Consider the following 17687-nt stretch of genomic DNA (forward strand, 5'->3'; position numbering starts at 1 on the left):
AGCCTCTATTGCGTTAACAAGTTTTTCGGATAAGGGGGATAACTCCAGAACGATAAGGTGCGCCAGAAGCGACAGGGATACACTAAATTTGAAACAAATCCGTAAAAAAACTGTAGGCTCTACTGTGCTATTAAGATTTTCGGGGATGTGTGTGTGTAGTGGGGGGGGGGGCTAAACGCCGAAACGACAGACTCTGGGGCGCTTAAAAAATACGTTAAAACTACGCGCACACATAAAAATACCCGAGATCTCGCGAACATTTACACAGGATGGCAAGATCCCGTGAACATTAACTCGAATTCTAGAGATCGTTAACACAGGATGGGAGATTCTCGAGAATATTATTAGGGGATTTCGAGAACATTAAATTGAGATCTCGAGAAAGTATCACAGGATCGCAGGATCTCGAGGTCTTCTACAAACTTTTGCATGACCCCTATACGCTTCCGTAAAAAAACATTCCGTAGAAAATAATTTTACAGAGAAAAATACTGGAAAAAAAATTTGAATTTTTTTTGGAGAGAAATTTGGGAGAAGGGATTGTTAAAAGAAATCTGAAAAGAAATTTTCCTTTGACCGTAGGCGATCACTCGCTTGTATGTTAATGAACTTATTTCATCAGCGCTCACCTGGTCCAAAACCACACACGAGGACCGAATTCCGGGTTACTAAATAGCTACCGGAAAACTTAGAAGAGTAAACTGTGCCCGAGATTTGTTTAGAGAGCGCGCCGCGCCGCTCCGGGAGGGATCATCGTCAGGGTTGGACGGAGGTGGAATTGTCCAGTCACGTGACGAACATAGGTCTTCCGTTCCTCATCCCATATTATTTCCACAGTCATTGTCATTAATCACAAATTACGGGATGATATACGAAAATGCAGGTTTACTTTGAAATAGTGCAAATGATACTTTTCCATCTACAATCTTCAGATCAAAGGATGCAAGTTCTTACACAGTGCAGCATAATTTGTGCAACAGAAGACATCTCGAATATCGATTGTCGGAAAAAACATTTTCTCGGGGACATTTTTTTTCCGAATACGCATTCGGTGTAAGTCTTCAGCCACCAGGAAGTGGTGAACGTAGTAATGTTTTATTACGATAGTAGTACATAAAACAAATTGGTTGCCTGAGGTTCTCGGGGGGAAAGTAGCCTCATCGGCTAGAGTCCTCTATTTCACAAGCAAAAACAACAATTGCTTCCTTGAAAATTTATCGATCAACCCTTTTCACAGACGTCCAGCTTACCACTTCCCGTCAATGCAGTTAAGATAGAATATGCAGTTATCTCATGGACAATTGGGCGAAAGTTGGGGTTTTCTCAAGGAAAACTGGTCAACAAGTTGGGGAAAAAAGCTCGAAAAGTAATCCAGAAAAAAAATCCTGTGTGCGGCCCTCGGAATATGATGGAATATGTTGAATATTATTATGGTTCAAGTGATTATATTTGACCCTGGAATGAAAGTAAGCTCAGAAACAAATAGATTTTTAGCCCTTCCAACGAGATGGATAGCTCTTGGAAAGGATAGACACTTTTCAGATTACAGCCTGTCCGAGAATTGCGTGGCATCCATTTCGTTTGGTAATTAGGACACATAGCGGTTAAACCTGGAACTTCAACTCGAACTATTCAGAGATTTATTAACTCGCTTTTGGTGATACTTACTGTTTTATGATGCGATTTTTGTTATCCAGGGAGGAGTTGGCCTAGTCGTGCCATCCATTAATTCGTACCACCCTGATGCCAGCGTTACTGGTAAGAATCAGGAGACCGGCGCAACCTGCATATAATGGGGCCCTCCGAGGGCAGTGTTTAATCTACTGAAATACTGAAACACTGAAATGTACTGAAATTTAATGAAAACTAAAATTAAAATACAAAATAAAATATGGTCAATGATGGAGGTAGACTGACTGCGTCTTTTAAAACATTCAAAACATAATAGGCATCCAAAATTTTGGAGAAAAAAAAATCGGATTTTTTTTTTTTTTTGGGGGGGGGGGGTATTTGTAAAATGAACATCGTAATGACCTTGACCTTCCTTCATCGGCGCTCACTTGGTCGCATGAGTCACTATTTACGCTAGTTTGCATGTAAATCAGTCAATTATTATTGTATTTTCATAAAAGTGGCACCATTTGATGCGTAATGTCAATTTTAACTAGGTCAAACCAATCTAACATTTTCTATGTCACCGGAAATGACGTAATTTGGGCAAAAACAGTATTTATAGCCTTCGAAAGAAATATTCATTCAAATGAGTCGTATTTGTTATTTTTTTAAAATTTTGATATTTGATTCAAATCAACTAATGGAATGAACCCATACGATCATATAGATATCACAAAATGGTTTCTATTATTATTCGATTTTTATAAAATTTTCACCAGTGACGGATTTCACCAGTGCCCCGTTACCCTAGAACATATGTCACTTCCGGTACCGATGAAACCATTAAACAGGTTTCCATATTATAAGCATTGCACGCATCAAATAAAATGTATGCAGAATCAACCAAATCCAGCAATATCAATTCATTGTATACATTTGTTACATGTAAGTGATCCTGAAAAAACTACATTATGTAAATCGAATAATAATTGCCACTTTTATAGACCAAAAACCTTGAAAATTGACTTGTAGAAAATCGTCTATTTCTCTGCAACCGTACACGTTAGGAACCATTTTTTAGTATCTGTATGATCGTATGGGTTCACTCTATTTGTTGATTGGAATGAAATATCATAATTTTAAAAACATTACAAAACAGACTCATTTGAATAAAATATCTGTTTTAAAGTCTAAAAATACTGTTTTTGCCAAAATAACGTTACTTCCGGTGACAGAAATCGTAAATGGCATTAGGTATCACACACTGGAAATTTTATGAATATCGAATAATAATTGACACTTTTATGGACCAAAAACCTTGAATATCATAATTTTAAAAACATTACAAATCAGACTCATTTGAATAAAGTATCTGTTTTAAAGGCTAAAAATACAGTTTTTGCCAAAATGACGTTACTTCCGGTGAAAGTAAAATTGTTAATTTGGCTTGACCTAGTCCAAATTGGCATTAGGCATCAAATGGTAAAAACAAATTGAAAATCGATTGATAATTGACCCTTTTACAGGCAAAATAATCTGAAAAATAACGCGTGCAAATTTGCCTTTTTCTCTGCAAATGCGCATATTACAAATTAATTTTCAAATACATTCTCTTCGTACGAAGAAACATTTTTAAAAATGAAGACGCTAAATGGGTTGTAAATAGCTTAATTTTACACCTTTTTTCACCTTTTAATCGAAATAGCTCGAAAACGAAATCGAAATTAAAAAAAACTCAGTCCGATGATTTGTGCGCCTTTGCATGGCGTATCCTTTTGGTAATATCACATTTTGAAAAAATAATATTTGCTTTCAAAAAGTGGTACCGAACTGTCAAAATTGTAGTTTTTGGTAACATTATGTCACTCCCTTTGACGACAGGAAACTTTAACGGCAACAAAAAAAAACCCCGGACCTTATGAACTTTATATTATACATATTGAACAATAAATAATTAATCTAGGAACGAAAAGCTGAATTAGCCAATGGCGGCTAACCCGAATTAATGAGACAAGAATTGTTCACATTTTTGCTCAAGTAAGATGACCATTTAATCCTGTGTAAAATATTGGAAATGTTAAATTGGTTTGACCTAGTTAACATTGACATTACGCATCAAATGGTCTGGTTCTTTTTATGAAAATCCAATAATAATTGACTCTTTTACAGGCAAACTAGCGTAAATAGTGACTCATGTAGAATTGCCCATTTCTCGGCAACTCCTCATATTAAAACTAATTTTCACATACATTCTCTTCGTATGGATTATTGCTACAAGTTTATGAAAGTTGCTAAGAAATATTTTGAAACATGAAAAGCCTGAATCGATTGTGAATAGCTCATTTTTTCACCTTTTTTTCAAATTTATATCGAAATGACCCGAAAACGAAATCGAAATTAAAAACAAACTGAGCCCGATGTTTTCTGCGCCTTTACAGGGCACACCTCTTCAGTCATACCAGATTTGAAAAAAATAATATTTGCTTTCAAAAAGTGGTACCGAACTGTCAAAATTGTAGTTTTTGCTAAATTTACGTCACTTCCGTTGCCGAAAGGCAACTTTACCGGCAACAAAAAAAAATGACATTTTGGACCACGGAGCATATGAACTTTTGTTTTATACAAATCGAACAATAAATATTTAATCCAGGACTGAAAAACTAAACTAGCCAATGGGGGGGGGGGGGCAAGGAAAAATACGGTGACAAAAAATGTTCCCATTTTTGGTCAAATCAGATGACGCTTGAACCCTGGGTAAAATACCTCATAAAAATATTTATTAATAAAAAAGTTTTTCGGCAAAATTTCGAAAAACGACAACTTCGGTAATTTCGGACATTTCGCATAGTCGCAGAACGTTAGAAATAGCTTTAAAACTTAAGTCAAACTCACTTTCCCAGTAAAACCGAAGACATCGAATCGATCCGACAAGTAGTTTCTGAGATATGCTCAAATGGAAAAATAATAATAATAATAATAATAATAACTAGAATTGCGCGCAATGCCGAAGGCTTTCACTGTCGCAAAGGCGTCACACGATCGCCAGATGCATGACAAAAGACTATCCCCACCACTCCCCCCCCCACCCCCCAAAAAAACCCACACTCTAGCATAACTCAGATATCGACCCCTAAACATGCTCGAACTCGTAAAAATACGCTGTTTTCAATTTTCGATCTCTTTTTTCGGCTACCCATGAAAATTAGAAAAATTGTACAAGGGTTTCACACAATACACTACCCAGTAGAATCTCGATTGAGCAAGTTTGAAAAAAATCATTGGCGGCTTTTCCGAGAAAAGTAATTATATAACTGTTAAATTAAACAACGGATAACTCCTACCTCTTAAAATGATTTATATAATTAGTAAATAATTATTATTATCTAATGATTGTTGTTTTTTGACATATATAGTGTAACCAATATATACATTGTACTTTTATAATCAATATGATACTGTGCATTAGTCGTGTTTCTGTTCTTCTGATTTGAATTTCTTCATGCAATATTTCTAAATCGCCAGTAGGAATAAATGTCTCTTATATAGATACATTATGCTGGCTGGAAATTACACGGTAGGCTAGCCTTGGGGACTGTTTGTAAATCGCCAGTAGGAATAAATGTTTCTTATATAGATTCATTATGCTGGCTGGAATTTGCACGGTAGGCTAGCCTTTGGGACTGCGCTGTATCATACGGTCTGTCATTAAGTCAACTGGCAGGTTTTCGATTCCCCAATTGTACGTGACAAGGAGTAGGGTCGCCTGTCCAACCTCGTGGGTTTTCTCCGGGTCCTCCGATTTCCTCCCACTGCTAATGACCCCTACGCGCAAGCGAATTATTAAAATAATGAACAATATGTCAGTCCCGAAATGACCTCTAAACATGCTCGTACAGCGGCGCTAGTCTTCTTTTATATAGAATTCCAACCGCCAAGGGATCTTTTACGGTCACACCACGTTCATGTCAGCTACTCAAATATGTAACTGGTTCAAAAATTGATTGAATATTCAATGAAATATCGCCAATTTTCTGGTTTCGTGCACGTTAAAGATTTGACGTCACTAATAAAACTTTATTATTAATTACAGATAGAGTCCATGCTCAAACAGCGTCACGCCTTTTATCACAGGTACAATATTCGATACTTCTGTACGATACTACTACAACTGCTTAACAAATTCGACTTTCTTATAAACAGCGCGAGCCGTCGATTTCTATCCAGATGATTACGGGTATAAGATAATTTTGACAAAGAAGCAACAATATCAATTCAAAGACTAATTATTACACACAGCTATCAACTATTTCTGTTACAGGGTCACTAAACCCATATATTGGATAGAAGAAAACACTCATAGTTGAAATAATTTTAGTTCAAATATCATCACTGATAAAAGCACTCTTGAATTGGTTCTATACGTTGACAAAACGTACAGATTGTATCCCCTCTTATGTTTCGCTTAACAATGAAAGGTGCCGTGTTCAATTTTCGATGCCTTTGTTCTGCTACTCCTGAAATTTGGAACTGTTGTACAATGGTTTTATATATAACACTACTGATAGGCCTCTCTGTAGAAGAAGTTCCAAAAAAATATTATGTTGACTTTTCGAGTAATAGACCTCTAAAAATGCTCCAAATCGTAAAAATACGACGTTTTCGATTTTCGATCTCATTTTTCGGCTACCCCTGACATTTCAAAAAATCATACAGTGGTTTCTCACAACAGAGTACCCATTTATCTCTCGATTGAGAAACATGCGTCTAAAGTTGCTCGAAATCGCAAAATACCTTACTTTTCAAAGTCACATAACTTTTTTAGTTTTTGATAGAAACTTGTCGCTGAAGTACCATCTGATAGACAATTCAATTGGCTATTAAACGATATAAAACTTTAACTAAACACCAAGAACAGAGTTGATACATCGCATTTTCCGCACAGGCACCCACTTTTCACAATTTTGTCAAAGTTTGGATACCTTTCTTGACTACTTCCGGTGATTAGAGGATTTTCATTTATAGTTCATGGACTGGTTTGGTACTTCGACTTCATATTCCTGAAGTTTCAGAAAAATCGTTGCAGCCGTTTTAAAAAAATAAGAACTCTACGATTTGACCAAAATGCGAAAAAAAAAGTGAAAAATCAAAGTTAAAATTTCAGAACAAAACTTATATTGTTGGAATCGGATTGATGTCAGCTATCCAAAAATATAACTGAAATTTCAAAATTCCCCCAAAAAATTTTCACCAAAAAAATTAGAGCGACAAAGTTTCTAATTTCCACAGTTTAGAACTGCTATCTGCTCAGAAATGTCTCCAGCTATCTAAAAATATAAATATCTGAAGAATCCATTGAGAATTAGGAGAATAATGGCCGATTTTCAATTTTCGTGCACGTTAAAGATTTTACGCATTTCCGCTATGCGCACAAATTTCGAAATAGCTTTAAGCAGTAGCTGCACACCACTTTTCCGACAGAAAATCAAATTTCAAACCTCTATCTCTTATAGTTGCTGAGATCTAGCTTCCCCAAATAAAAAAAATAATAATAACTAGAATTGCGCGCAATGCCGAAGGCTTTCACGGTCGCAAACGCGTCACACGATCGCCAGATATATGACAAAAGACTATCCCCACCACTCCCCCCCCCCCCAAAAAAAAAAAAACCACACTCTAGCATAACTCAGATATTGACCCCTAAACATGCCCCAACACGTAAAAATACCCATGACAATTAGAAAAATTGTACAAGGGTTTCACACAATACACTACCCAGTAGAATCTCGATTGAGCAAGTTTGAAAGAAATCATTGGCGGCTTTTCCGAGAAAAGTAATTATATAACTGTTAAATTAAACAACGGATAACTCCTACCTCTTAAAATGATTTATATAATTAGTAAATAATTATTATTATCTAATGATTGTTGTTTTGTGACATATATAGTGTAACCAATATATACATTGTACTTTTATAATCAATATCATACTGTGCATTAGTCGTGTTTCTGTTCTTATGAATTTAATTTCTTCATGCAATATTTGTAAATCGCCAGTAGGAATAAATTTCTCTTATATAGATACATTATGCTGGCTGGAAATTACACGGTAGGCTAGCCTTGGGGACTGTTTGGAAATCGCCAGTAGGAATAAATGTTTCTTATATAGATTCATTATGCTGGCTGGAATTTGCACGGTAGGCTAGCCTTTGGGACTGCGCTGTATCATACGGCCTGTCATTGAGCCAACTGGCGGGGTTTCCATTCCCCTGTTGTACGTGTCAAGGAGTAGGGTCGCCTGTCCAACCTCGTGGTTTTTCTCCGGTTTCCTCCCACTGCTAATGACCCCTACGCGCAAGCGAATTATTGAAATAAAAAATAATGAATCGTATGTTAGTCCCGAAATGACCTCTAAACATGCTCGTACAGCGGCGCTAGTCTTCTTTTATATAGAATTCCTACCGCCAAGGGATCTTTTACGGCCACACCAATGTGTACACGGGACTTCGGAATCGCGTTCATGTCAGCTACTCAAATATGTAACTGGTTCAAAAATTGATTGAATATTCAATGAAATATCGCCAATTTTCTGGTTTCGTGCACGTTAAAGATTTGACGTCACTAATAAAATTTTAATATTAATTACAGATAGAGTCCATGCTCAAACAGCGTCACGCCTTTTATCACAGGTACAATATTCGATACTACTGTACGATACTACTGCAACTGCGTAACAAATTCGACTTTCTTATAAACAGCGCGAGCCGTCGATTTCTATCCAGATGATTACCGGTATAAGATAATTTTGACAAAGAAGCAACAATATTAATTCAAAGACTAATTATTACACACAGCTATAAACTATTTCTGTTACAGGGTCACTAAACCCATATTTTGGATAGAAGAAAACACTCATAGTTGAAATAATTTTAGTTCAAATATCATCACTGATAAAAGCACTCTTGAATTGGCTCTATACGTTGACAAAACGTACAGATTGTATCCCCTCTTATGTTTCGCTTAACAATGAAAGGTGCCGTGTTCAATTTTCGATGCCTTTGTTCTGCTACTCCTGAAATTTGGAACTGTTGTACAATGGTTTTATATATAACACTACTGATAGGCCTCTCTGTAGAAGAAGTTCCAAAAAAATATTATGTTGACTTTTCGAGAAATAGACCTCTAAAAATGCTCCAAATCGTAAAAATACGACGTTTTCGATTTTCGATCTCATTTTTCGGCTACCCCTGACATTTCAAAAAATGATACAGTGGTTTCACACAACAGAGTACCCATTTATCTCTCGATTGAGAAAGTTTTAAAAAAATCGTTGGGGGCGTTTCCGAGAAACATGCGTCTAAAGTTGCTCGAAATCGCAAAATACCTTACTTTTCAAGGTCATATAACTTTTTTAGTTTTTGATAGAAACTTGTCGCTGAAGTACCATCTGATAGACAATTCAATTGGCTATTAAACGATATAAAACTTTAACTAAACGACAAGAACACTGTTGATACATCGCATTTTCCGCACAGACGCCCATTTTTCACAATTTTGTCAAAGTTTGGATACCTTTCTTGACTACTTCCGGTGATTAGGGGATTTTCATTTATAGTTCATGGACTGGTCTGGTCCTTCGACTTCATATTCCTGAAGTTTCAGAAAAATCGTTGAAGCCGTTTTAAAAAAATAAGAACTCTACGATTTGACCAAAATGCGAAAAAAAGTGAAAAATCAAAGTCAATATTTCAGAAAAAAACTTATATTGTTGGAATCGGATTGATGTCAGCTATCCAAAAATATAACTGAAATTTAAAAATTCCCAAAAATAAAAAATTTTGAAAATTTTCCATTTTTCACCAAAAAAATTAGAGCGACAAAGTTTCTAATTCCCATAGTTTTGAACTGCTATCTGCTCAAAAATGTCTCCAGCTATCCAAAAAATGTAAATATCTGAAGAATCCATTGAGAATTAAGAGAATAATGACCGATTTTCAATTTTCGTGCACGTTAAAGATTTGACGCATTTCCGCTATGCGCCCAAATTTCGAAATAGCTTTAAGCAGTAGCTGCACACCACTTTTCCGACAGAAAATCAAATTTCAAACCTCTATCTCTTATAGTTGCTGAGATCTAGCTTCCCCCAATAAAAAAAATAATAACTAGATCTGCATAGCAGATATGAAAGCTTTCATATTAACTGCAAAGGGGGTTATTAGAATCTATTGAAACAATAAGTATAAATGTCATCAGGTATCTGAAAAATTACATTTACCTTATGAACAAAATGGGAAAAATACAAAACAAAAATTGTCGACTTGTGGCTACCATCCAAGGCATATTTAGAAAACCGTATATTATATTTATAGAGTACGCAGGACAGGAATTAGTTGTGCTTCAATGTAAACCGGCCCGTTTCTTGCCTTTAGTTTTAGAGTTAGGTGTGATTTTCAAAAGATTCAATCGGAAATCGCTGAAAATCAATTGGCTTCTTCATCTCATGACCTTAAACACTGTATAAATTTAAGGTCAATCGGATATTGAATTTAGCTTCTAGAGCGTCCACAAGATTTTTTAAAGTGATCAAGGGCAATAACTCTCACGGTAATTATCGGAAATGGCAGTAAATATCAGATATCGCTGAAAATCAATACTGTAGGCATCTTCGTGTCATGACCATAAATTTAGAGTCAATCGGATATTAACTTTGGCCTCTAGAGCGTCCACAAGATATTTTGAAGTGATCAGGGGCCACAACACTGCGCATAAATTTAAAGTCAATCGGATATTAACTTTGGCCTCTAGAGCGTCCACAAGATATTTTGAAGTGATCAGGGGCCACAACTCTGGCAGTAAATATCAGATATCGCTGAAAATCAATCGCCTACTTCGTCTCATGACCTTAACCACTGTGTATAAATTTAAAGTCAATCGGACATTAACTTTGGCCTCTAGAGCATCCACAAGAATTTTTTTAAGTGATGAAGGGCCATAACTCTGACAGTAATTATCGGAAATCGCTGAAATTCAATTTCAATGTGGGCGTATAAAAATTAACCGATGGCATATAATATTTAATGTATGATAAAGACAAAATAGTCGATTTCGGTTTTTGGTGTTGCGCTCATTTTAAAAAAAAATGTCTTTTACGGATAATGTGTATAGTACTAATAGCAATCACATACGGAAGAGGCGATAAGATCCCTTTGCATTTGGAATTTCAAAATTAATTAAAACCAAATTTAAATTCCGAAAATCGGTTGTTTATTTTTTGCTGAAACTCCTTTTTTTAATCTGATCAAAATGGGAGTAAGTCACAGAGTGGTAATTGGCATATTGTGTCCAAATTTCATGGTTTTGGGACAATCGGTGCCGGTTTCGTGGCGAAAATTCCACTTTTTTCGCCCTTACAGAAGCCGTAAAACGAACGGCAGGAACCGTGTCAAGAACAAACGATCTCAACGAATGCAGGTATCGCCTTGAAGTTTTCAGTGCACCTAGGTACCAACGTGAAAAGTTCCTCGCCGGAATTTGGTAGTCAACGCACCTTTGGTTCCAGCGTGGCACATACGCGAAGCAAAAAGTAATTACGGTCGATTTTGGGATTTTGGCTATATTTCGGAGTGGTTTGGTAGATGACGGTGGATCAGGGACTCAGATTGATCTAAAATGGCGATCATAACACAACATGATAATCACTTTGAAGTATAGGTAAATTTTCGCGACCGGGTTGTTTTGCTCTACCCAGGCAACGTTCCTGTGCTCCGATTGCCTTCAAATTTGCACAGAATGTACCTTGGGATTCTAGCTATCACATATTAAAAATAGAAGAGTGTTGGATTCCGATGGGATTCTAGCTATCACATATTAAAAATAGAAAAGTGTTGGATTCCGAGAACGTTCAAAATAAATTCAAAACCCACCCCCAACAATCAAAGGTTTTTTGCTTAAAAAATTGCCGTATTTTATCGAATTTTTATTGTTCTTGATATCTGAGGATTTTCTCAATTTAATATGTGATAAATATCATCGCGGCGCAGCCAACCGCTAGAAATTCCAGAGATTTGGACCACCGGAAGGATGCCTCAGCAGTCAAAAAAGGTCAAAATAGGCGATTTCGGTTTCTAGTGTTGATACATCGTTACGGTCATTTTAAAAAATTGTCTTTTAAGGATAATGTGTATAGTACCAATACTTATCACATAAGGAAGAGGCGATAAAATCTCTTTGCATTTGCAATTTCAAAATTAATTAAAACCAATATTAAATTCCGAAAATCGTTTTTTTGCTAAAACTCTTTTTTTTTTAATGGGATCGAAATGGGGGTAAGGCACAGAGTCCGGGGTGGTAATGGGCGTATTGTGTCCAAATTTCATGGTTTTCGGACAATCGGTGCCGGTGTCACGACGAAAGGCAGGTGACAAGAACAAACGACTTGAACGAATGCAGGTATCACCTTGAAATTTTCAGGGTACCTAGGTACCAACGTGAAAAGTTGCTCGCCGGAATTTAGTACTCATGGTACCTTTGGTTCTAGCGTAGCGCATGCGCGAAGTCAAATCCAGCTAAACTCGAAAACAACCTTGTCGGCACGGAAAACATCAAAGGAGAAATTCGAATTTTTGAAATATTCAAATACCAAACGTTCGACCATGATCCAGGCTATCCTGGAGACATATTCTCTAGGTCACGACCAATTGTATATGTTTTCAAGCCCATAAATGTGGATTTTTCACTAATTGTCATTTTCAATTCAAAATGGCGTCCATCATTTGCCGGAAATCAAAATTGTGTTATCTACCGTTTTTCGGCTTTCCTTCAAGGATTCGGAAAATATAATTGCCTTGTCTGTAAGTAAAATATCAAAAAAGCCTTATGTAATTTTCACATTTCAAGATGGTGGCATTTCCGGTTTGAGCTACAAACTCAATTTTTTGTGTACGAATCAGTAGTGTCGTAGCTAGTAAAGAAAAAAAATCAAGGCAATCTGAACTATATTTCGTCGATTTTTTTGAAAACTTTGATCCTTAATTTCATCAAGGGGAGATAATTTAGCAAATTTCTAATCATATTTTTGAAGTCGCATTGATAAGATCTACTTACATTCTAAATTTTATGAAAATCGTGCAACTATTAAAAAAGTTTTCAAATTGATCTCAACTTCCGGTTCAAAATCACATTTTAAGTAAATGTTTCAAGGCACCCCTCAAAAAAAGAATTAGTAAAATAGGTCAAATAGTTACAAAGTTACAGTAATGTAGGTCAAATGAATTTGTTCGTAAAATTCGGTGATTTCGGATTTGAAAATATATTTAATCAACATTCGCACCCCATTTTTTTTTGGGGGGGGGGGGTAGGTCAAAGTTTCAGATTGATCCTATGGTTAGATTCTGAGAAATCCGATTTGTAGAAATGACACAAAAAAATAAAAATAATAATAGGAACAAGTGGTATCAGATGCCTCAGAGAGAATATTCAAATGCTCCTTGTGATACGTTTGTAACACAATTATAACCTAATGTATTACACGGGAGTGGAGTGGGTGGGTCGGGGGGCTTTTCGATTGGCAGGGGACTATTAAAATGGGTAAGCAGAGATAAGCAATTTGATGAAACTTTGTGTATAGTTTCATTACATTAGTACCTTGACCATATTACCTTGACCAAGTTCGACAATGAGCATTCTCTTAGTCAGGATAAGCAAAGCAACTTGATTGGCCGGGACTTTGAATTGGTTGATGCTTTGGGGTATGATAACTTTGGTTATAATGAAGTACTGGAACATAACAACCCAGCTTTTAATTGAGCTAGAATGTTTAAACTTGGTGTAGATGTTCATCAGGTCTTGACTGAACATTTTGAGCTACAGCTTGGCAATTTCATTGGTCGATGCTTTGGGACAAGATAACCTTGATTTCTATCTGACAGAGAGTGATGAAATTTACAGTATAGTTTGATTGCTCGATACTTTTGAAAAAAATATGAAAGTGCGATTAATTAATGTGTCATCTTTTACTTTGGGGTTTTGGCGGGAGACATCAGCCATACTGTTTGCTTGTTTAATATCCCCTATACAATATACGCTCGACCTCATTACCCGAACTGGGGTAGAAAAGTGGGATCTTTGACAATGAGGCAATGAACTTGTACATTCTTTTGCAGCTGCACAAGAGGGAACATCAACGCCGGATTAACCATGGTGGTGGGGAGGGGGGCTGATACCGACCGTGAAGCCCCGCAAGGGGGTCGGGTCAGGGGGTTCTCCCGCTAAGAAATTTTAATTGGAGGCCGAAAACGTGATTTCATGGCATTTCAGGCACTTGTGTCGGAGCCATTTAGAAGTACCTCCCCCAGAAAAATAAAATTCTGCCACAAAATTAGCCACAATCCATGCGGGTGCTGTGAAATTTCTAGAGGAGGGAGCTGGAACCCATGAGCCCGTTAAATTCGCCACTGTAAATGAGCAGAGCTACATCAAACCTAATTTTGAGTCCCTCAGTGATAAATAACTTGATTCAAAATCGTATTATAGCCCCAACGACGATTTGATGAATGGAGACCGTAACGTTACGACAAAGTCTAACACTGTAAGTACCAAATAGTCATACGAGATATGTGCATCTCATCAAATTCAGCTTATACCATACCCACAATAATGTTACGGAGTCAGTGAGTTCAAGTTAGACAATACGCTGACCTTCCACTGACCATGCTTATAATATAAAATCTGTCAATGACAGCTGATTCATTGTTTAGTTTTTTATATGATATATTTAATATCAATAATATATGTATATGCATGCTTTATTTTACTTTACACGACCTCTAAAAATGCCCCAAATCGTAAAAATACGACTTTTTGGATTTCGATCTCCTTTTTTCGGCTACCCCGGACATTTTCAAAAAATGATACAATGATTTCACATAACAGGCCAGCTATTAGCCTCTCGATTGACAAGAGTTTCATCGCCCTCCATTCATTATAACCAATGTCATCGTGCCCTAAAGAATCAACAAATCAGCTTGCTTATCTCTGCTTACCCTAGGCAAAAAATGCTCATCTTTGAACTCAATCATGACATTGACCTAGTGAACGCCTACACCAAGTTTGAACATTCTAGCTTAATTAGAAGGAGAGTTCTTGTGTTCCAAAGTCCCGGCCCTTCAAATTGCTTCTATTTTTCATTTTCAATTCAAAATGGTGACCATCACGTGACCGAAATCAAAATTCTGATCCGATAGATTTTTAGGCATTCCTTCCAGGATTCCGAAAATATGACGCCCGAGTCTGTAAGTAAAATAGCAAAAAAGCCTTTTTGATTTTTCACGTTTAAAGATGGTGGCACTTCCGGTTCGATCGACAAACTCCATATTTTGTGTACGAATCAGTAATTACTTGTCTAGTATCGAATTTTTTTTTTAGGTCATTCTGACCTATATTTCGACGATTTTTTTGAAAACTTTGATCCTTAATTTCACCAAGGGGAGATAATTTAGAAAATTTCCAAGGACATCATTGAAGTCGCATTGGCAAGATCTACTAACATTCTAAATTTCACGAAAATCGCACAACTATTAAAGAAGTTGTCAAATTGGTAATAACTTCCGGTTCGAAATGACAGCGACGAATTTTCGAAATGCCAAAATCCGAAATTGCAGATTTAAAGTAAATATTTCAAGATACTCAAAGAAAAAAGAATTAGTAAAATAGGTCAAATAGTCACAAAGTTACAGCATTGTAGGTCAAATGCATTCCTTCGTAAAATTCGGTGATTTCGGATTCGTAAAACGTTTTGAAAATATATTTAATCAACAGCCACCACCCATTTTTGGGGGGATAGGTAAAAGTTTCAGAACGATCCTATGGTTAGATTCTGAGAAATCCGATTTGTGGACAAAACACAAAAAAAAAATAACAATAACTAGATCTGCATAGCAGATATCAAAGCTTTCATATAAACTTCAAAAGGGGTTATTAGAATCTATGAATCATCAACCACTCTGACGGATGTAGAAAGGAATATATTGTTACTAAATCTGTTGTACTGTTTCTTGTTATGGTAAAGAAAACATGAATACAACTATGAGATTTGTATAGAATTGGCATTAATCAATATATTTATTGTTTAATACTACATGTATATTATAGATACAAAGTGAATTAAATGAACCCAATTACATGTACTTTATATAAGCAATGTTTTTTTATTCATCGTTACTTTGAAATCACATTATTTTCATTGATGATAAAAAGGTTGTATTTGTACCGAATCCAAAAAGTATGTTGTATGACATTGCATTATCTGTACCAATTATTTATTTACAAACCAATATACAATGTTTATTTCTACTCCAATATATTTGTTTCAACCCATGATAGTTTATTCACTCTTCTCACTTAAATACAAGAATAACACACGATTAAATTACTGAAACAAGTAATGCTGGTAGATTATAATTTGATATTGTATACCATTTACTCTCTGTTAGATAAGGCGACGTGGTAATCTGTTAGATAAACATACATGGAAGTATATGTTAGATAACTACAATTTATGATATATTTTAAACCAAGGAAGTGGCCTTTCTAAAAATTAAAAAAAATAAAGGAAAATATATTTCATACAATTGTTATACTGTTACTGTTATCGTGAAGAAACATGATTGTTTATTTAATGTTGTTTATGACAAACATGTAATCATGTACATTTTTTAAATAAGAACAATTATGCTACATGTATGAATAACTCTCAAAAATTATGTTTTCATCAATCCAAGTATTTTTTTATTTGTATTACTTGATTTATACTGAATAAAGATTACACAAACATACAAAATGGTGTTGGCTGTGTGACTGAATTCCTCGTTGAGAAGTGGTATCGGGTGTCCCATAGAGAAGAAGCAAACCCTCCTAGTGATACACTTGTGAACATTTTAAAAGACCCATTTCGCTGTGTTCCAGAAAAATCCCCATTATAGCTAGTGCATTACATGGTTGTTGTTGGGGGAAAGGTGGGTCTTTTCTATTGGCAATGATTTACTTTTTATAGGCCCACATTGAAATGTGGTCGTATATTGTCGTCGCCCCCCTTTTGCTGTTAATATCCGATTGACTTTAAATTTATACGCAGGGTTTAAGGTCATAAGACGAAGAAGCCTTTGATTTGCTCTGCCCAGGCAACGTTCCTGTGCTCCGATTGCCTTCAAATATGCACAGAATGTACCTTGGGATTCTAGCTATCACATATTAAAAATAGAAGAGTGTTGGATTCCGAGAACGTTCAAAATAAATTCAAAACCCGCCCCCAACAATCAAAGGTTTTTTGCTTAAAAAATTGCCGTATTTTATCGAATTTTTATTGTTCTTGATATCTGAGGATTTTTCTCAATTTAGTATGTGATAAATATCATCGCGGCGCAGCCAACCGCTAGAAATTCCAGAGATTTGGACCACCGGAATGATGCCTCAGCAGTCAAAAAAGGTCAAAATAGGCGATTTCGGTTTCTAGTGTCGATACATCGTTACGGTCATTTTAAAAAATTGTCTTTTAAGGATAATGTGTATAGTACCAGTACCTATCACATACGGAAGAGGCGATAAAATCTCTTTGCATTTGCAATTTCAAAATTAATTAAAACCAATATTAAATTCCGAAAATCGTTTTTTTGCTAAAACTTTTTTTTTTTTAATCGGATCAAAATGGGAGTAAGGCACAGAGTCCGGGGTGGTAATGGGCGTATTGTGTCCAAATTTCATGGTTTTCGGACAATCGGTGTCGGTGTCACGGCGAAATTCCACTTTTTTCCCCTCATGGAAGCCGTAAATTGACTTGAAGCCAGGGTCCTTGAAGTTGTACAGCTGCACCCGGTGACCGATATTTATTTAACGGGGAATAAGTGATAATTCATATTATAGCAGTAAATAATTAAAATATTTCATAGGGATTATAATAATATCTATATCTTGTCTGGGTACAGGGTTAAAACCAATATTAAATTCCGAAAATCGTTTGTTTGCTAAAACTCTTTTTTTTTTAATGGGATCAAAATGGGGGTAAGGCACAGAGTCCGGGGTGG

This window comes from Patella vulgata, chromosome 3 (genome assembly GCF_932274485.2).
Source record: "Patella vulgata chromosome 3, xgPatVulg1.2, whole genome shotgun sequence".
NCBI classification, from domain to species: Eukaryota; Metazoa; Mollusca; class Gastropoda; family Patellidae; genus Patella; species Patella vulgata.